This window comes from Pygocentrus nattereri, chromosome 6 (genome assembly GCF_015220715.1).
Source record: "Pygocentrus nattereri isolate fPygNat1 chromosome 6, fPygNat1.pri, whole genome shotgun sequence".
In the NCBI taxonomy this organism is placed as follows: Eukaryota; Metazoa; Chordata; class Actinopteri; order Characiformes; family Serrasalmidae; genus Pygocentrus; species Pygocentrus nattereri.
In genome coordinates this window covers 9,447,083-9,469,552 of record NC_051216.1, presented here as the reverse complement: position 1 = coordinate 9,469,552, position 22,470 = coordinate 9,447,083, and the positions used below count along the sequence as shown (strand labels likewise).

Genomic DNA, 22,470 nt, shown 5'->3' with positions numbered 1-22,470 from the left:
AGGACCACATGCTAAGCCCTGCTGTCACTACTCAGCCAAACACTCTTACAACAGACGACACTCCCGAGCCAGTCTATAGGCTTCTCTAGTGTAGGGAACTGTATTAGGCCACAGTGATGTTTAGCACTCAATCTAGTCTTGATTTGAATTGCAAAAACAACGGCCAATCATTTTTACACGGTTTTGTTAGTCTGTTCTTAAAATTGATGCAAATGATCCCTGCCCTGTATAGCACCTCGTTCTAAAAGCAGTCATTGCAAACATGTATGAACAAACTGTTACACTCAGACCGAAATTCTCAGAGAACAATGCTCCTTTCTAAAGGCATGTAATGATATATTCCTTCCTGACGGTCAGGAACAACACAGGTTCATCCATTTTCCTACATTGTCCACTCCAGTAACTCTTCTACAGACTGTCTGCAGTAACAACACTCCTCATAACTTCACTGGGAATGGGCGGGGCTAAAATGCTGCTGGCTGAAAAGGCAGCCTTAAGAAAACGCACTCATGGTTGTGACATCAAATCAACCACAGCTGCAGTTTCTCACTCAGGGAATGTATCGACCAGTGTTATCAAAGCCCAAGAGAGCGTGATGTAATTTCAGTTAGCAGTGTCATTTCATGAGCTCAGTTGATCCGATCTGAGCCCAGTCCAGCTTTGTGGGTGCTGATGAGCACCTGCCAAAAGCGCTCTCCAAGTGCTCTGTGATGATTTCATGTCCAGGCCTGAGCAGCGTAGCCCATGCCGGGCCCCCACCTGTGAACGGGAACGTAGGCCGTCAGATTAGACTTCAGACTTCTTTCACACATTCTAGCTCCGCTTGGCATGAGTGGCGCAACAGAGTTACTGCTAGAGCTTGTACACGCTGGCCGCTTCATACCCACTGCTTGTAATACACATCCTTTTCCAAACGGGTAGTCAAATCAGTCCTTATTCTTTACTTCATACAAACAATTTGTACCAACACTGGCAGAAAGTATGGAAAATATGCTACCGTAGTCGTGATATGTTCGTTGGATGTCTATATACATGGCCTACTTTAAAAAAAAAACTGTAAATACGAAGAACCTTTTAAAGGTTTATTGAACCTGAACAAAGGTTGCTTCACCAATTTGTGGTTCTTCCTTAGTGAAATTCTTCTATGGTATCGCAAAACCTTGCTTTGGTCTACCTGTTCATTTGTATTTTCGTTTTTTTATATTTATTTGATAATTAAATTTGATCTACATTTAAATAAACATCAATTACGGGACTGTTTTAACATTCATAGCTGGGGGACAGAAACAGACTCGATATCTGAACGCCAGATGCAGCAATAATTCTATGTGCTTGGGCTTCATGCCCATGTGTGAACACAATAGCTTGAAATGTAGGTCAGAACCGACTGATCATGTCCGCTTCGGACATCATTTCTCAGGTCACTTACAGTCTGAGTTAATGTTACTGAGAGAGCAGAGGGAACCACCAGACTCTCAGTGTAATGATAGCATTTAGCCTCGATTTAGCCTTTTGCATAGCAGCCTGCTAGCAGGGCCTGTGCGTCCACTAGCCCCACCTGCAGTGTGTCTCCGTCAGTCAGCTGTAGCACTCAGCAGTGGGGTCTCGCGGCCCGTCACTTCAACCACGCCAGAAAAAAAGACACTGATACCCACAGTGTGAACATGTTTATTACTAACTGTATATTAGTAAATACTAATACATGTACATGCATTAAACATATTCATGTTTAATGCAAGTCAGTGGAACCAGAGTGCTTTCCAAGTCATTTTGGGCCATTTCTTTTGGTCCATTCTTCATAAAATTGACATACATCGTAAAGGACAACAGGTATTTTTCAAATTATGTCAAAAACTGAAAAATGACAAAAATTGAGATACAAGGTTTTCTTCTGACAGCAGCAAAATATAAATATAACATATATATTTATATATATCTATATATAAAACATAGATCTTACCAAAATAACACATTTAAAAAATGCAAATAAAATATAATTATAATATAAATATAACATATATATTTATATATATCTATATATAAAACATAGATCTTACCAAAATAACACATTTAAAAAATGCAAATAAAATATAATTATAATATGTAATTATCAGGACTGAGTTAAGATAGACATCAGTACATTGTATTGGCGCTACTAACGGATCAGTTATTGGTATCAGAAGGGAAAATAGTAGTACTGGTGTGGAAAGTTCATTCTGCTCATTATTTGATGAATTCATTTGTTAAAGCAGCCTTTAAACTTAATATTGGATGGGTAATTATTTGATGATATTTTACATTGTTTTATATTTTCATTATATGCCTTCTAATTAGATCTATAATTGCGAGCACATGGTAACCGGCGCTGTGCCGTCAGGTTTTATTCTGCTATTTGGGTGATGGGCTGGTTCAGGTCAGCTTCGGGCCAATTTTGGCATACTGGGGTCCATTTTAGACCCAAAACGAGATGCAGCATGTTGGGACAGGCTTGGGCAGAAAGTTTTGGGCTGTATTCGAGTTTTGTATTAAAATAGCAATTACAGCTTTCTTGAATACAAACCTGTTAAAATGGACATCAAAAAGCAAAACTTTCTGCATCATTCATGCCGCACAGAGGAGGCTCGTGTAAAAGAGGCCTTAGGCCTCCATCAATTCAGCCCTGCACGGGCCGCTACAAGCTACATGACTCACTGTCTTTTCATTAGCAATGCATCAGATGAATATACAGCACCAACGTCTACAGCCTGTTTACAGCCAGTGGAAATCAATGCCTACAACAGCATGGCGTGGGAATCAGATTAGGCTTTGAGTACCTGTATTCAACTCAATCACCATCTCTCTCTCTCTCTCTCTCTCTCTCTCTCTCTCACACACACACACACACACCATCTCTCTCTCTCTCTCTCTCTCTCTCTCTCTCTCTCTCTCTCACACACACACACACACACCACCTCTCTCTCTCTCTCTCTCTCTCTCTCTCTCACACACACACACACACACCACCTCTCTCTCTCTCTCTCTCTCTCTCTCTCTCTCTCTCTCTCTCTCTCTCTCACACACACACACACACACCACCTCTCTCTCTCTCTCTCTCTCTCTCATTCTCTCGCTCTCTCTCTCACACACACACCACCTCTCTCTCTCATTCTCTCTCTCTCTCACACACACACACACCACCTCTCTCTCTCTCTCTCTCTCTCTCACACACACACACACCACCTCTCTCTCTCTCTCTCTCTCTCTCTCTCTCACACACACACACACACACCACCTCTCTCTCTCTCTCTCTCTCTCTCTCTCTCTCTCTCTCATTCTCTCGCTCTCTCTCTCACACACACACCACCTCTCTCTCTCATTCTCTCTCTCTCTCACACACACACACCACCTCTCTCTCTCTCTCTCTCTCTCTCTCTCACACACACACACACACACCACCTCTCTCTCTCTCTCTCTCTCTCTCTCTCATTCTCTCGCTCTCTCTCTCACACACACACCACCTCTCTCTCTCATTCTCTCTCTCTCTCACACACACACACCACCTCTCTCTCTCTCTCTCTCTCTCTCTCTCTCTCATTCTCTCGCTCTCTCTCTCACACACACACCACCTCTCTCTCTCATTCTCTCTCTCTCTCACACACACACACCACCTCTCTCTCTCTCTCTCTCTCTCACACACACACACCACCTCTCTCTCTCTCTCTCTCTCTCACACACACACACACACACACACACACCACCTCTCTCTCTCTCTCTCTCTCTCTCTCTCATTCTCTCGCTCACTCTCTCACACACACACCACCTCTCTCTCTCATTCTCTCTCTCTCTCTCACACACACCACCTCTCTCTCTCTCTCTCTCACACACACACACACCACCTCTCTCTCTCTCTCTCTCTCTCTCTCACACACACACACACACCACCTCTCTCTCTCTCACACACACACCACCTCTCTCTCTCTCTCTTACCCTCACCACCTCTCATTCTCTGTCTCTCTCTCTCTCTCATCCTCTCTCTCACACACCAGCTCTCATTCTCTCTCTCCCTCTCTCTCACACACACACACCACCTCTCTCTCTCTCTCACACACACACACCCCATCCTCTCTCTCTCTCTCACACACACACACCACCTCTCTCTCTCTCACACACACACCACCTCTCTCTCTCTCACACACACACACACACCACCTCTCTCTCTCTCACACACACACACACCACCTCTCTCTCTCTCTCACACACACACCACCTCTCTCTCTCTCTCTTACCCTCACCACCTCTCATTCTCTGTCTCTCTCTCTCTCTCTCTCACACACCACCTCTCTCTCTCTCTCTCTCACACCCTCACCACCTCTCATTCTCTGTCTCTCTCTCTCTCACACACCAGCTCTCATTCTCTCTCTCCCTCTCTTTCACACACACACACCACCTCTCTCTCTCTCTCACACACACACACACCACCTCTCTCTCTCTCACACACACACACACCACCTCTCTCTCGCTCACACACACACACCACCTCTCATTCTCTCGCTCTCGCTCTCTCTCTCTCTCTCTCTCTCTCTCTCTCTCTCTCTCTCTCTCTCTCTCTCTCTCACACACACACACACCACCTCTCTCCCCCCCTCTCATTCTCTCTCCCCTTCTCATTCTCTCCCTCTCTCTCACACACACACCACCTCTCATTCTCTCGCTCGCTCTCTCTCTCACAAACACACACACCACCTCTCTCTCCCCTTCTCATTCTCTCTCCCCTTCTCATTCTCTCTCTCTCACACACACACCACCTCTCATTCTCTCACTCTATCTCTCACAAACACACACACCACCTCTCTCTCCTCTTCTCATTCTCTCTCTCTCCTCTCCTCTTCTCATTCTCTCTCTCATTCTCTCCCTCTCATTCTCTCCCTCTCTCTCTCTCTCTCTCTCTCTCTCTCTCCCCCTCTCATTCTCTCTCCCCTTCTCATTCTCTCCCTCTCATTCTCTCCCTCTCTCTCTCTCTCTCTCTCTCCCCCTCTCATTCTCTCTCCCCTTCTCATTCTCTCCCTCTCATTCTCTCCCTCTCATTCTCTCTCTCTCTCTCTCTCTCTCTCCCCTTCTCATTCTCTCCCTCTCATTCTCTCTCTCTCTCTCCCTCTCATTCTCTCTCTCATTCTCTCTCTCATTCTCTCCCTCTCTCTCTCTCTCTCTCTCTCTCTCTCCCTCTCTCTCTCCCTCTCTCTCTCTCTCTCTCTCGGCTAGACTGCGGCAGCTCCAGTTCTGGCAGATATTGCAGGGTTTCTAACCTGGCTGTTCTAAAATGGAGGATACACAAGAGACCCTCAGTGTCCACACTGAGATTCAAGCACCTTTACAACAGATTTATTCAACGTGACCACTTCACTCAGACAGACGACCATGTGAGGGTGCACTCCAAGCTCATCTGAGAGCAAAATCTGCGACGCGAGGACAAAGCCGATTCACGTTCAAATGTCAACGCATTCATAGTCAGTGCTCAAGAGGAGGCTGAAGAACTGTACATACAATGGCTGTCATGTTGTAATTAGGCTCTTCTGTCAGGACACACATAAAAGGGTTGTCGTTTAGCCTCTCTATACACTGGAAACATACGGCGCTGCGCTAAAGTCTTAGGTCACATGAGTAAACGGTTTAAGTATTTATATGTAAAGCAAGTGCTTTTACAAATGCAGTAAGGTTATGTACAAATAAAGGGTTACGCACTCATGTCCTTACCTGAAACTCTACTGCCTTCGGTCCCTCTGTTCTCTGAGCTAGCTACAAATTTTGATCCAGGATTCAATTCCAAATCAATCAAATCATATGGCTAAAAAAAGTTTTTAATCACTTAATTAATTATGGTGAATTTAGTCTTTTGGTCACATGGTCACAATTTTCATTGGTAGGGGTATGGGGACGGGGAGGCAGGGCTGGTTCACTGGTAGGGGTATGGAGATGGTGAGGCAGGGCTGGTTCACTGGTAGGGGTAGGGGGACGGGGAGGCAGGGCTGGTTCACTGGTAGGGGTATGGGGACGGGGAGGCAGGGCTGGTTCACTGGTAGGGGTATGGGGATGGGGAGGCAGGGCTGGTTCACTGGTAGGGGTATGGAGATGGTGAGGCAGGGCTGGTTCACTGGTAGGGGTATGGGGATGGGGAGGCAGGGCTGGTTCACTGGTAGGGGTATGGGGATGGGGAGGCAGGGCTGGTTCACTGGTAGGGGTATGGGGATGGTGAGGCAGGGCTGGTTCACTGGTAGGGGTATGGGGATGGGGAGGCAGGGCTGGTTCACTGGTAGGGGTATGGGGATGGTGAGGCAGGGCTGGTTCACTGGTAGGGGTATGGGGATGGGGAGGCAGGGCTGGTTCACTGGTAGGGGTATGGGGATGGGGAGGCAGGGCTGGTTCACTGGTAGGGGTATGGGGATGGTGAGGCAGGGCTGGTTCACTGGTAGGGGTATGGGGATGGTGAGGCAGGGCTGGTTCACTGGTAGGGGTATGGGGATGGGGAGGCAGGGCTGGTTCACTAGCATGTATTTCTCTGAGTTTATTCTATAAGGACTCTCATTTTGAGAGCAGACTCACTGCTTTGCTCTGCTGGTTATGGTCATACAACGAGAGGAACTAGTCAGATGGAGCTGAGATGAAGGGAGAGTGCGCAGACGTGAGGCGAGGCCAAGGCAGCCGTTAGCCTTGCTCATCTGTATGCAGTGGCTCTGGCCGATACAGCCTTTAATAAAGCTCACGAATCATGCAGTAGACTGTGTGTCTCCTTTATCAGCATAGAAGGTTACAGTATGAATAGCTTGCTAAAAGTTTGCCCACACTGATTAAATGTCGGCTAAAAAGGAAATACAAAGACCCTCTGGATGTCTACTTTCTGCCAAACACAAGAACACATCGTAAATGAAATAACCCGTTAATGATGGAAGGTTAATTACTTAATATTGCAAAAATAATGACCTCAAAAAAGAAATGATCTAATGATTTTTTTCAGGCCTCTGTCAGTCACAGGCCCTTACATCTGTCCTAACCCTGGTCCCCCAGACGGCACCCCTACTTGTTGGGTGTGGGCTTTTCCCATCCAAGAAATCAGTGCTCTGTTACGAGTAATGCTACATAAATGTGTTTTCCATCATAAAGTCAGCTGTTATATTCAAAGTCATTACACATGGATGTACAGCACTGCTCCAGGTTGTCAATGTAAATAAAAAGTAGTTCTTAATGACTTGCCTGGTTAAATAAAGGTTAAATGATTAAGTATAATTTCAAAAATCAAATGTAGGTTTCTAAGAATAGGACAAACTCTCTTGTATATTAAACCCAGGGTATATATAATAAATAAACCCTTTAGTGGAGACTGAAGAGTTCTGCTGAAATGGGGGATGACTCAGCTTTGTGTTTCGCTGTTATGTAGCATTGGCATCTGTTTGTTGGGCGGGGGGGTGGGGGGGGCATTGGGGGTACCACTGCTTTAAAATTTTGCTGTTTTGGCCTGTTGGTTTCTCTGATATGTCAACACACCTGCCGGATGAAAGCACCGACGTTCAGATAACAGCTCCTTTATCTGACACGACCCACTCTGTGCACAATGCAACAGAACAACTGTGTCGTTAGTGATCAGACGCAGGAGCTCATGCTTTGGCACTTTCGACATGGGAACTGCGCAGACATCAGTCATCCCAGCCTGGCAGAGCTGCACTGAGCCTTTTTTCTTCTGCATGCTGCCACTGACTTGTGAAGAACCAGCTGATGCAACACTGTACGCTCCCACCAGCAATGCAGGGACGCATTCACAGTGTGATAATATGAATGAGATGATATGGAAACATAGGAGGCCACCATGACTGCACAGATTTGGACAAAGCCAGCTCATGTCAGCTCATGTCATATTCATGCACATCTGCTGGTTCGCCTAGAAAGCAAAGTAGAAGCATCTGCTTATTCGCTAAAACTCCTCACATGAGTTTAAAACAGCCCAATGCATGGCAGCAGAAAGGTAAAGGCATAAGAGAAGACGGGCTGGGCGGGTGGGCGTCTGAACGACGTTAAAATATGCAGAAGTTACCGGCAGGAATACAGAGAGACGCGTTTAAGCGCGCGTCCAGCAGAGGGCGCCAGAGAAACACGCGCTCAAGCAGCGCTGTTCTACATTGTGCAGGAACAAAACGTTATAGAGAGGATATTTATATAATCTACTGATGCTTTGCCGGACAATTAACCCTAACAGGTTCAGCCAAAGGAGGTCTAAGAGGAGAGAAAGAAATCTGGGTGTTAAATGATTCAAAACCGAGAATACATGTGAGAAAAATGAGATGAAAAGGAAGCCAAAAAACTGATCAGTGTTTCAGCATCACCAATGCAGATCTGTGTGTGTGTGTCTCTCTCTCTCTCTCTCTCTCTCTCTCTCTCTCTCTCTCTCACACACACACACACACACACACACACACACACACACACACAGAGAGACAGACACACCACACAGACAGACGTACACACCCTCCCTGGCCGGCTCCGCAACAAGCACAAAACACGCAACACACCGAGGTCCACAATCAGCAGAAGTCACGCCGTCTGCGTTTTCTTGCCTTAAAAAGAAAGATCACCTGAAAACAGGCAGAACATCAAACCTCAATGAATCAATATTCACTGGGATCCACCTCTATATCCTCTAAACTCACCAGCTCATCCAAAAAGTCTGACTAAAAGCTGCCTACAGCATGACAAGAGGAATAAAGCTGCTATTCCTGGCAGGAGCAGATATTCTGGGTTATTCTGGTCAGACAGAGGACGCAGAGGAACAATGCGTCCCTGCCGGGATTAACCGGCACATTTACAGCTTTACAAGCGTGGATTAGTGAGGAGAAAAACCCAGAACGCCGAGCCGCTCCGCTGAGCCTACACTCGCGCTAAAGCAGCTCCACAACCTCCCCGTCCCGCCTCGGAGCTGCGGCTCCTGCGTTTTTCTGGGAAAACAAGGCAAACAGCTGAGATCTTCGCCCTTACCTGCTCGGCGCGCTCACTCACTGCAGACTGGCTCGCAGCGCAGCGACACGAGGGCGGGGCGACGCAACATCCAGGCCACGCCCATCTGGCGGGATCTGTTTGCATAAACCCCGCCCCCAGTCCGTCTACCGTAAACAGCTGCTTAGGAGCTCAGTTATCTGGTAGGAAACAAAACACCTAAAACGTGCACTCGACATCTTTAATGACTGATTTTAACTGGAAGCCCATTCTCATCCTGTAGAGAAGAGAAACGGCCTCTTTCCTCCCCTGTTCTCTTCCTCCAGCGGTGGATGAAGGACACAAACCATGTACCTGAGTTAAAGTAGAGACCCCCAAGGTAAATATCACTCCAGTAAAAGTAGAAGTTCCTCCCTTTAGACCTCCACTTGAGTAAAAGTACTAAGTATTTACCCTCAAATGTACTTAAGTATAAAGTAAAAGTACTAAAAGAGTAATTCTGGCTCTGATCTGGTCCTGTTATCATTTTTATAACCAGACTGGCTTCATGAACTCATTTCAGGTGAAAGTCCTCCAGCGTCTCTCTTGGTAAACCAGTCTTTTAATAGAACGTCATTAATTAGTGACGCTGACGTCTATTAAAATGATCAGAAGCACAAAACACTGAAGGTAAACAGTTTCCATCAGGGAGAACCGAGTGGCTCTGAAATCACTTTTTACACACAAGCAAAGTTTCAGTTTCAGATTTATTTACAACTTAGTTCCAAGTTTAAGTTGAATAAAAACTGGCTTTAAACTCAGGATCACAGATGAGCTCCTTTACTATGTTGATCTGTAGGCGTCTGTTCATAAACATAAACCAGCCCAAACTCATTTACTATAAAATGAAATGGTGTTTGTAGAAATTCAGAAAAAAGCCGCGTCAGTCTCGACTGCATATGTGGACATATTTCTATATTGAGCTCTATTTACACAAAGTTAGGTTAGTTCATCATTTATGTTGAACAGACTCTCCCAAAGTTTTACGCTGCTGCGCTGACGTTGAACCGCGTGCTGCACTGGGTCGGTATGACCAACAGGTCAAAACCAGCTCTAAACAAAGTGACCGCTGGGCCCTGATTGGTGCTCTGGCTTTGCGCTTCTTTCGTTTTGACATGTTACGTTTTTATACACAGAAACCAATTTCGTTTCCACACCTTACTAAGTTGTGGCCACACATTAGGATCTCATCCCCATGCCTTTCTAAATCGTGGCTCTGACTTAATTATCTCATTCCCATGCCTTACTAAGTTGTGGTCACACATTATTTTTATATATTTATATAAATATCATAAGCAGCTTCAGTTTCTATTCAAAATTTCAGTGATGTAACAAACTCTAGAACTGATCGTCCATCATCAGTACCTGACCTCAGTAATGCTCAATCAAATCTGCACAGCAATGTTCCAACATCTGGTGTAAAGCCTTCCCAGAAGAACAGAGGCTGCTACTGCAGCAAAGAGGCACAAACTCCCTATTAACACCATTAATTTCAGAAGAAACGCTGGAGGAGCAGGTGTCCACAAACCTTTGGACACAATAGGTCTGATGTAACGCACTCAATCTGAAACACCATAACTTCACAGTAAGTAGGTGGAGCTAAACTGCTACAGGCTGATTTCAAAAGTTTGGCAGTTTAGTTTCCGTATACGAACTTGAGAATGAACCGTCGACTTAAGCATGTTTTCATCCTACATTTAACTCCTTTATTAGAAAAAGGATGAGAAAAACTCAGTTTTCCATAATTACACAGTCCGTTCTGCAGGGAGCTATTAGGCTGACCGGTGAATGTTGTTGGGCCATCCTGATCTGCATAATTGCTGGTTTCCCTTGCAGTTGACTTCAAAATGAAGGGCGCAGTTTAACTTCTCTCCAAAGCCACAAAGTGTTAGACAGTGATAGTGGCTTTAACGTTACTGTGTCCCTCGAAAGCACAAAAAATCAAGCACACGCCTCCAATCGTACTTCAGTAGAGGAGTGGATGTCCCTGCAGTGTTGATCCAGTGTAGTGTGTTTCTCACACTCGCGCTGCATGCTGAACAGCTGCTGGACTCCCAGACTCAGGAACACCCCACCAAAACATCACCCACACCCACCACTCTGAAGATGCTGTAATCCACTCGTGTGTCACCTCTTGAAAGAAGTCAGAACCATTAGCCGACTGTGTTTGCTCACAGAGGGACTAGACCTCCACAATTATCCCATCCGTGCAGTGAAACACCCCCATACATGCACACTAGTGAACACACACACTAGGGGGTGGTGAGCACGCTTGCCCGGAGTGGTGAGCAGCCCTATCCACAGCGCCTGGGGAGCAGTCGGGGGTTAGGTGTCTTGCTCAAGGGCACTTCAGTCACATACTGTCGGCTGAGGGGATCGAACCGGCGACCTTCCGGTCACAAGGGTGGTTCCCCAACCTCCAGCCCACTCACTCCAGCACACCCACCACACAGCACTCACACTGTGTTTAATCATCTGTTTTTACACAAAACTCAACCTTAAGAAAGCGGCGGCTATTGTCTAATTTTGTCTACTGTTCTTTGAATTTGAAAATCATGAGCACTATATATTCACTCAGGAAGAAAATGCGCTGTACAGATAAATTTTAGTCCCTCCAGGCATAAACGATGTAAATGCGCCCTTAAAAGGTACAAGGCTTACAAAAAGCAAACATAAGGCCCAATTATACACCTTAACTAAGAGATAAAAGCCCATTCCCGTCCTGTGGAGAGAAATATTCATCTTTTTTTTCTCCAGTTCTCTTTTTCTGATAAAATCAAATCTAATTTGGTAAAAAATTGTGGCCAGGAGGCGTCAAACAACGATTTACCTTCTCTAAACATTGTGTGCGTGTACATGCTCTCAATAATCCGATCATAATGGGATTTCTGTAGCTGTCCGATTATTCAAGCGGTCGTCTGAACACCACACTCCGATCTAGAAATCTGATTAAGAAATCTGATGAAGAGGCTGGATTGTAGGTCAGTAATCAGATTTCTCAGGACATGTGAGCTCTTACTCGGATTATTTTTGGATTTCTCAGTGGAAAACCGAGAAACCCAAGAGACTGCGGTACCTGGAATAAGCACTTTTGGAACGACGCTGAAATCAAACATGAAATAAAGGATTTAAATGTTCTTCGTCTTCTAGATGATGTGTGTTCATATCTTCAGGTAAAGCGACGCGATGTTTGAGAAAAGAAGCCGCTGGATGAAGTTTGAGTTTTACGTTACGTTTACGTCACGTCTCCTTCTGTGAGTTTATTGGCTGGTTGGAAAGCAGAAATCTGATTACTGTCTGACTGTCATGCATTCGGATCCTTCCATGAAGGTAATGGACTACATCTCCCAAGATCCTTTGGAGTCTCACGTGACTCCATACTCTCCACCTCGAACCTATCAGAGATCTCAGTCCTCTGATTATTGATGTTCCACACCTGCGTTCTAGCCAGGTGACAATTAAGTGATACTTTTTTAATCCCACAGATGGGAAAATTCCACCTCTGCATTTAACCCATCCGTGAAGTGAAACACCACATACACACTAGTGAATACACACACACTAGGGGGCAGTGAGCACACTTGCCCAGAGCGGTGGGCAGCCCTATCCACGGCGCCCGGGGAGCAATTGGGGGTTAGATGTCTTGCTCAAGGATCGGCACTGGGGATCGAACCGGCAACCTTCCGGTCACAGGGCCAGTTCCCCAACCTCCTGCCCACAACTGCCCAGGTTAGACTATCTAAGACCGGGCTTTAGGTAGTTACATTGCTAAGTTCTGTTTCATTGAGACTTACTGAGCGGTTTTCCTATGTACTGTTTGTTTTTGAGTTTTGATCTCTTGATCTGTTCTTTGACTCCTGGATTTTCGCCTTTTTCCTTTTGGTTGCGTTTTCTGATCTGTGGTTTTGACTCTGGCCTGGGTATTGACTACATTGCTGCTTTACCCTTTGGACATTCTGACCGCATCACACGGACTCATGTACACCTGGAGTTTTTCCCATTATCTGATTACTCAAGTGCTTGTAAATGTGTTGATCGGATTTTTGCAAATCTGTCAAAATAAATACCTGTAAATAAGAATGTTTTTGATGTAGTTATTTTTTCAGTTTTCGTTCAAAATTTCAAGAAATAAGGCCTTTATTTTGATACATAAACTTTTCTCAAAAACAGTGTAATTTGCCCTTAAAGGTACAAGCACACAAAAACTAAACATTAGGAGCAATTAAACACCTTAACTGAGTTAAGTCCACTACATCTCCAGCTCGCAGAGATGGTCACATCTCTTTATGCGAGTCTCGAGTCTCTGGTGTGCGAGTCTGAGCTGAGTCTCAAATCTATGAGGTGCACGAGTAAGTCGAGACTTGAGTCTCTGGTGCGCGAGTCTGAGCAGAGTCACACGTCCCTGTGAGTTTGATTGAGTTTCCGTTAAAGGCAATTCCAAACGAGTTGCCTCTCAGTTTGTGGGCAAGTCAGAATCAAGTAAGCTAAAGTAGAGTCCTAGGCAAGTCGCGAGTCAGAATAAGGTGAGTCTGAGTTAAGTCACAAGCCAGTTAAGAGCAAGTCTGAGTTGAGTTGCCTGTCAGTTGCAGACGAGTCCAAGTCGAGTCACAAATAAGTTAAAGATGAGTGCTAGTCAAGTCGTGAGTCAGTTGTGGGTGAGTCAGAGTCGAGTCACAAGTCACTGTGAGCTTGATTAGAGTCGCAGTTGAAGTCGGGTCTCTGAGTTGTGAATCCGAGTCTGGTTGTGAGTCAGTAAGGGCGAGTCTGAGTTGAGTTGTGAATAAGTTAAGGGCAATTCCAGTAAAGTTGCCTGACAGAGCTGAGTCATGAGTCAGTCAAGGAAGTCCTAGTTGAGTCTCACGCCAGTGTAGGGTGAGTCTGAGGCCCTGTTCACACTAGATATGAACAGTGCCGAGCGCGTCTGACGCAATGAGGCCTGATCTTCTGCGAAGGTGGTTTAAGTGATGTGTTCTCTGAGACACACCTGTACTTGGCACCATCCACTTACGATGGGCTCACCCAAGATGTGAAAACGAGTTATGAGTCAGTTGAGGGCGAGTGTGAGCCGACTCATTCTCCACCTCTGCTGTCTCTCATAGCTGTGAGTGTTTGGAGATGGCAGCTAGTAGCAGGTAGAAAGGCAGGTGGCCAGAGAACAGAGAACCAGACACACACACACACGCACACACACACAGCTTCCAGACCCTCTCACTGCTCATGATGACACGTGGCTTATTAGAGGTAACACCCTACAGCTGCAGCAGCTGCATGCGCACTTACTTTCTCACACACACTCCATCTCCTGAGTGTGGAGGAATGTGCGTCCATCATTTCCCCCTCATTAACATCTCCTGTAGCGTCTTAAAAGGAACCCTGAGTCTTAAAATATTACAACAATGACTGTATTTCATAAATATATTAGACTTATAGAACCATATACAGCACTAATATATATTATATTGGACTATATTTCAAACATATGTGATAAACCTGCATGCATAGATAGACGTAGTACTAAACTGGTAGTAAAATGTACTAGACTGTCACTGGGGTGGTACCCTCAAAGGAACGTCTTCAGTACCTTTAGTTACACACTTTAAAAAGATGGTTCTTCAATTGTTCAAAAATTCTTCAAATTGAACACCTGAATACTCAAAGAACCCTTTGCACTATTTAAGAGTCCTGTGGTCTATATAGAACCATTTTAAGAAGGGTTCTATTTAGCACCAAAAAGGGTTCTTCAGACTGATGGAGAATGATCTGTATATGGTTCCATACTACACCAAAAAGGGTTCTTTAGACCAATTGATAATGTGCTGTATATGGTTCCATATATAACATTTTTGAAAATTTTCAATATAGCACCAAAAATGGTTCTTCTATTGTGTCAAGCTTGACATCGTAACCAAAAAGGGTTCTTCAGCTTGATGCAGAGTTTGCTGTAGATGGTGCTAGAACCCTTTAATCATGCAAAGTGTTCTTTGAGTGTTCAAAGTTCTATATACACTTTTCTTTACTAAAGAACCCTGAAGAACCGTCATTTTTAAGAGTGTGGGGAACAGAACTGTAACATAATCCACTGAAATCATATTTGCAAATTGGACTGACTTGCTGGATAATAAGAGCAGCTACTCTGAGAAGAGAGGAGGAAAAAAGAGCTAAAGAGGGAGATAAATGAAGAGAAAAGAGGGAGAGAGTCAGAGAAAAAGGGGCAGATGGAACAACAGTGGGAGGGAGAGAGAGAGAGAGAGAGAGAGAGAGAGAGAGTCTGTGTCTGTCTAGGATCTTCTTTAACAGTAAGCTTATTAGTCCATCACACAGCCAGGCAAGTCATCCTCACACTGACCACGTAGAGGCTAATTGCAAGTGAGTAACAGTCAAGGTTATCTGCTGTATCAGAGTCAGAGAGAGAGAGAGAGGGGGAAGAGAGAGAGAAAAAGAGAGAGGAAGAGAGGGGGAGAGAGAGGGGGGGCAGCGAGCAAGCGAGCAAGAGAGGAAGAGAGAGAAAGAAAAAGAGTGAGAGCAAGAGAGAGAGCGAGAGAGGAAGTGAGAGAGGAGAGAGAAAGAAAGAAGGAGAGAGAAAGAGAAAGAGCGAGCAAGGGAGGGTAAGCGAGTGTGAGAGAGATAGCACGAGAGGGAGAGTGAGCGAGAGAGGAAGAGAGAAAAAAGAGCGAGAGAGAGCAAGAGGGAGAAAGAGAGTGAGAGAGAGGAAAAGAGCGAGAGCAAAAGAAGAAGAGAGAGAGAAAGCGAGAGAGAGAGGAAAAAGTGAGAGAGGAAGAGAGAGAGAGAGAAAGAGAGAGTGAGTGAGTGAGAAAGAGTGAGAGAGAGAGAGCGAGAGAGAGAGGGAAGAGAGGAGAGAGAAAGAAAGAAAGAGAGAGAAAAAGAAAGAGCGAGCGAGCGAGAGCGCAAGAGAGAAAGCGAGAGCAAGGGAGGGTAAGCGAGTGTGAACGAGATAGAGGGAGAGAGAGAGAGAGACAGAGAGAGAGAGGGAAGAGAGAGAGGAAGAGAGGGAGAGAGAGGGAGAGAGAGAGAGAGACAGAGAGAGAGAGGGAAGAGAGAGAGGAAGAGAGGGAGAGAGAGGGAGAGAGGGCCAGTGAGCAAGAGAGGAAGAGAGAGAAAGAAAAAGAGCGAGAGAGAGCAAGAGAGTCGAGAGCGAGAGCGAGAGAGAGAGAGAGAGAGAGAGGGAAGAGAGAGAGAGAGAGAGAGAGAGAGGGAAGAGAGAGAGGAAGAGAGAGGGACAGTGAGCAAGCGAGCGAGAGAGGAAGAGAGAGAAAGAAAAAGAGTGAGAGAGTGCAAGAGAGTGATGCAAATTAAAGATTCTCAAAATTAAAATGCCATGTATTATGCAGGATAGATCATAAATAAAGGCCTAGCACACTGGAGCAAGTGCCCTAAAACAAGCTTCCTCAGTAGGGCGTAAGAGAGAAGACAGGCACTTTATAGGGAGCGAGTGAACTTGTGTTTTCAAGGTCAAAAGCCGAGATGGAAAAGTACCAGCATGCGCCTGGCACCATCTTCTTCTTCTTCTTCTTCTTCTTCTTCTTCTTCTTCTTCTTTCGGCTGCTCCCTTTAGGGGTCGCCACAGCGGATCATCTGCCTCCATCTTGCCCTATCTACTGCCTCCTCTACTTTTACACCAACCATCTCCATGTCCATCTTCACTCAATCTCAGCATCTTCATCTCCATCGCCACCTCCAGCTCAGCCTCCTGTCTTTTAGACAGAGCCAGAGTCTCCAAACCAGACATCATAGCAGCACTACTGTCTTCTAAACCTTCCCTTTCACTCTTGCTGCTATCCTTCTGTCACACATCAGCCCTGACACCCGTCTCCACCCACTCCATCCTGCCTGCACCCTCTTCTTTGGCGGTTCAGTGGTAGAATTCTCGCCTGCCACGCGGGAGGCCTGGGTTCGTTTCCCGGCCAATGCACGACGCATCCTTACGGGGGCAGTCGTGGGCTGGAGGTTAGGGATTCAGCCTCGTGACCGGAAGGTCGCCGGTTCGATCCCCAGAGCCGACAGCACGTGACTGAGGTGTCCTTGAGCAAGACGCCTATCCCCCAACTGCTCCCCGGGCGCTGCGGATTGGGCTGCCCACCACTCCGGGCAAGTGTGCTCACTGCCCCCTAGTGTGTGTGTGTGCTCACTAGTGTGTATGTGGTGTTTCACTTCACGGATGGGTTAAATGCGGAGGTGAAATTTCCCCGTTGTGGGAATAATAAGGGTCACTTAATCTTCACCTCTTTTCTACACTGTCCATTGCTCTGGATGGTTGACCCAAGATATTTGAAGTCATCCAGCTTTACGACCTCTACTCCTTGCATCTTCACCTTTCCACCTGCCTCCCTCTCATTCACACACATGTATTCCGTCTTGTCTCTACTGACCTTCATTCCTCTCCTCTCCAGTGCAAACCTCCACCTCTCCAGATTCTCTTCCACCTGCTCTCTACTCTCACCACAGATTACAATGTCATCTGCAAACATCATGGTCTATGGAGCCTCCTGCCTGACCTCACCGAGGGTATAAAACGTGTACAAACGCTGTGTATTTGTGAGTGTTGTCTGAAGGCCTTTGGAAGAACATTCTCCATGCTTAAGAAAAGGACCTGCACTTCTGAATTCTGAAGAGTCTTCTCGCATTTTTTAGTTTGTTCAATTCTTTTTATTTTCTTTCAACAAACAATTGAATTTGTTTTATTTTACAAACCATAAATAGTACTTAAGCTTGGTGGTCAAAGAAGTGTCGAGTCACGACAAGAGCGAGAGCGAGAGAGGAAGCGAGAGCGAGAGCGAGAGAGAGAGAGAGAGAGAGAGAGAGAGAGGGAAGAGAGAGAGGAAAAGAGAGGAAGAGAGAGAGGGGGGAGAGAGGAAAAGAGAGAGGAAGAGAGGAATAGAGAGAGAGGGACAGCGGGAGAGTGAGAGAGGAAGAGAGAGAAAAGAGCGAGAGAGAGCAAGAGGGAGAAAGAGAGTGAGAGAGAGGAAGAGAGAGAAAGAGAGTGAGAGCAAGAGAAGAAGAGAGAGAGAAAGAGAGAGAAAGCGAGAGCGAGAGAGAAAAAGCGAGAGAGGAAGAGAGAGAGAGAGAGAATGAGAGAAAGTGAGAGTGAGTGAGTGAGAGAGAGAGAGGGAAGAGAGAGGAAAAGAGAGGAAGAGAGAGAGGGGGGAGAGAGGAAAAGAGAGAGGAAGAGAGAGGAATAGAGAGAGAGGAAGAGCGAGAAAGAGAGTGAGAGCAAGAGAAAAAGCGAGAGAGGAAGAGAGAGAGAGAGAATGAGAGAAAGAGTGAGCGAGAGGGAGCAAGAGTGAGAGAGAAAGAGAAAGAAAGAGCGACAGCGAGCGAGCAAAAGAGCAAGGGAAAGCACGCAAGAGAGAGCAAGCGAGAGAAAGCGAGAGAGAGAAAGAGAAAGAGAGAAAGAGTGAGAGCGAACGAGAGAAAAAGCGAGAGCGAGAGAGAGTGAGAGAGATAGAAAGAGAAAGAGAGCGAGCAAGAGAAAGCGCGAGCGAGAGAGAGAGAGAGAGAAAGAGAGAGAGAGAGAGAGAGAGCGAGAGAGAAAGAGAGAGAGAGAGAGAGAGAGAGAGAGAGAGAGAGAGAGAGAGAGAGAAAGCGCGAGAGCTAATGAGCTCTCAAATCAGTACAGATCGATAGTGCAGCTCTTTGCCAGCCCCATTACTGCTTTCACTGTCACTACATCAGCACAGCTGTGGAGGCAGCCAACCAAAGAACAAGGTCACCACCACTCAGTGTGGCATTACTGTACAGACGAACGTCCTCAGTGCAAATTAGCAGGGAAAGTGCCTTTATCAATGGGCCTTATCCATTCTCTGCCTACACACGTGCTCTTTCACAGCTACTGTTGCTAGGTTTGACAAGCTTTATAGAAAACTGACAAAAGTCTCATTCAATATAATGAGAAACTCTAGAAATAAAGGAACTAAACTGGACCCCTCTTGTCACTGGGGTGGGACCCTCAAGGGTACATCTCAGTACCTTTAGTCAGGGAATATACTTGTACCATAATCCACTGAAATTATATTTTCCAAACTGTACTGACTCCACACACCCCGAAGTGGACGGAGAACTGAAACCATGTACTTGAGTTAAAGTAGAGACACGCAAGGTAAAATATTACTCCAGTAAAAGTAGAAGTTCCTCCCTTTAGAGCTCCACTTGAGTAAAAGTACAAAAGTATTTGCCTTCAAATGTACTTAAGTATCAAAAGTAAAAGTACTAAAACATTAATTAACTTAATGCAACTTAGTTCCAAGTTTAAGTTGAATAAAAACTGGCTTTAAACTCAGGATCACAGATGAGCTCCTTTACTATGTTGATCTGTAGGCGTCTGTTCATTAACATAAACCAGCCCAAACTCATTTACTATAAAATGAAATGGTGTTTGTAGAAATTCAGAAAAAAGCCGCGTCAGTCTCGACTGCATATGTGGACATATTTCTATATTGAGCTCTATTTACACAAAGTTAGGTTAGTTCATCATTTATGTTGAACAGACTCTCCCAAAGTTTTACGCTGCTGCGCTGACGTTGAACCGCGTGCTGCACTGGGTCGGTATGACCAACAGGTCAAAACCAGCTCTAAACAAAGTGACCGCTGGGCCCTGATTGGTGCTCTGGCTTTGCGCTTCTTTCGTTTTGACATGTTACATTTTTATACACACAGAAACCAAAAGGAACCACAGATTTCTCAAAAAAGGAAAAAGTCAGATATTAGACTCTGAAATGTAGTGGAGTGAAAGTTCAGTACAGATACACCAAAAAATACTAAAGTACAGAAACTAATTACATTTACTGTCCACCACTGACAGTTGCTGGGGGGGAGCATGGATAGGAAAATTTGAGGGTGAAATTAAAACGTCTCCAGAGAAAAAAGCAGCTTTGTCTAGATTACAGGAGTGATTTACTAAAACGCCTCTCTCTCTCTCTTCCTCCTCCTCTCTCTCTCTCTCTCTCTCTCTCTCTCTCTCTGACTCTGATACAGCAGATAACCTTGACCGCTACTCACTTGCAATTAGCCTCTACGTGGTCAGTGTGAGGATGACTTGCCTGGCTGTGTGATGGACGAATAAGCTTACTGTTAAAGATCCTAGACAGACACAGACTAGAAGTTTAAATGGGCTGTACAGTGTGATGTTTTGTGATAAAGCCAGCAGCATATATTCACAGGAATACTTACAACTGCTGAACACACTACTGAAAGCATACAAGAAGCCCAGCAGGGTATAGACACCCATGTGACATGAGGACCAATCACAGTCCCTGGGAGCTCTGGAAAATACAATGTGATGATTGGGACCAAATCACAGTCGGGGGAGGTCTCAAAACAAACTCCTCAGTGATTAGGACCAATCACAGTCATGCGGAGGTCTCAAAACAAACTCCTCAGTGATTAGGACCAATCACAGTCATGCGGAGGTCTCAAAACAAACTACTCAGTGATTAGGACCAATCTCAGTCATGGGGAGGTCTCAAAACAAACTACAGAGTGATTAGGACCAATCACAGGCATGGGGAGGTCTCAAAACAAACTACTCAGTGATTAGGACCAATCTCAGTCATGGGGAGGTCTCAAAACAAACTCCTCAGTGATTAGGACCAATCACAGTCATGCGGAGGTCTCAAAACAAACTACTCAGTGATTAGGACCATTCACAGGCATGGGGAGGTCTCAAAACAAACTACTCAGTGATTAGGACCAATCACAGGCATGGGGAGGTCTCAGAACAAACTCCTCAGTGATTAGGACCAATCTCAGTCATGGGGAGGTCTCAAAACAAACTACTCAGTGATTAGGACCAATCACAGGCATGGGGAGGTCTCAAAACAAACTACTCAGTGATTAGGACCTTTCACAGGCATGGGGAGGTCTCAAAACAAACTACAGAGTGATTTGGACCAATCTCAGTCATGGGGAGGTCTCAAAACAAACTCCTCAGTGATTAGGACCAATCACAGTCATGCGGAGGTCTCAAAACAAACTACTCAGTGATTAGGACCTTTCACAGGCATGGGGAGGTCTCAAAACAAACTACAGAGTGATTAGGACCAATCACAGTCATGGGGAGGTCTCAGAACAAACAATGCAAAGCTCAGGACCAATCACAGTCAGTTGGAACACCTGTTATGTACCTGTTTGGTGAGCTCACCTTGTCTCATGTCTTCAGCTGCATCAGAAAAGGAATAGGTACTGGTCTCTCTTTCTCAGTGACATCTGGAACAGGGGCATTTTACAGGTGGGCTGCTGGGCTGAGGATGAACTTCGCTGGGTTATGATCCCAAAAACAATGTCTCTTACAATAATCACTAATAAAATGTTTACAGTCTGCACTGAATCAAATTCGGCCATTTTATCCGTTTGTGCTTGCTGTGAATTGTTTACACTGTTAGATATGAAGCTTCTGTGCAGCTGCATTTTTAATTTATCAAGGTACAAACAGTGTAAATGTTCCCTCAAAAGGTACAGCAGTGGTTTTAAGGTCTGAATGTGTACCTTAAAGAAGTTTTCCAGGTGAAAAGTTTATTATACCTTTTCATAACTGAATGTTTTAAAACAGAGCAGTAGAGTAAAAGCCTGGAGGCGAGGCGGGGTGAGTGGAGTCGGTACAGCTTGGAACATCATTTCAGTGGATTATGGTTCAGTTATGATCCCTGACTAAAGGTGCTGAGATGATACTAGTTAGGAAGCTATCTTACTTTACTATTTACAACACCGTGCAATTACCTGTTTACCATGACAGATAGGTGAGTAGGTAGGTAGTTAGATAGACAGATAAATAGACAGACAGACAGACAGACAGATGAAGAGATGAGATAGACAGACAGATTCACAGATTGATAGATAGATAGATAGATAGATAGATAGATAGATAGATAGATAGATAGATAGATAGATAGATAGATAGAGGCAGACAAGAGATAGACAGACAGATTCACTGAAAGACAGACAGGCAGACAGAATTTTTGGCCAAAACCTTCTCAAAACTATCATGAAACGATGTATGAGGAATCCGGTTTTATACACTCTAAAAACCTCATGAAGTAATTATTGCGGTTGATCTGTCGAGCCATTTTTACAGGACGTTTATAACCATTTCCTGTAATATCTTTCTGTGAGGGAGCTTTAGAGGCATTAAACTCTTCAGACGTCTGGTTCCCATCACCACCACTATGAACAACTCTGACCAACTTTCTCTAGAATTAAACATTTCACAACAACCCGCTCTGACTGACTTTGCTTACATTGTAACCATTTATTTATGCTGATAATGTAAAGACTGAGTGGAATTCCTCTTTCAGTCAACAGAGTAAATGTGTCATTTTTGGCCGACTCTCACCGGCTGTCCCTGAGACTTGATGTTTCTTCTGTTTTTTAATAATTTAAGTCACTTCGTCTAAGCCTGTGATCACCAGCTCTTGTCCTGCAGATCTACTTTTCTGCAGAGATCAGTTACAACCTGCATCTCATGTG

The 22,470-nt window shown here is 45.2% G+C and overlaps 1 protein-coding gene across 18 annotated transcripts in view; it reads right to left on the bottom strand.

Moving 5' to 3' along the window:
• map2 (microtubule-associated protein 2) overlaps positions 1 to 9,055 on the bottom strand; it is a 238,370-nt gene extending 229,315 nt beyond the window's left edge. For 6 of the 18 annotated variants that reach the window (XM_037539236.1, XM_037539240.1, XM_037539249.1 and 3 more), the window contains exon 1: positions 8,998 to 9,050. The gene's annotated coding sequence lies outside the window, so the exon portion shown is untranslated. Of the gene's footprint in view, positions 1 to 8,997 lie in introns of all 18 variants that reach the window. The other 12 variants (XM_037539242.1, XM_037539241.1, XM_037539244.1 and 9 more) reach the window with 4 other exon arrangements.
• Between the last annotated feature and the right edge of the window lie 13,415 nt (positions 9,056 to 22,470).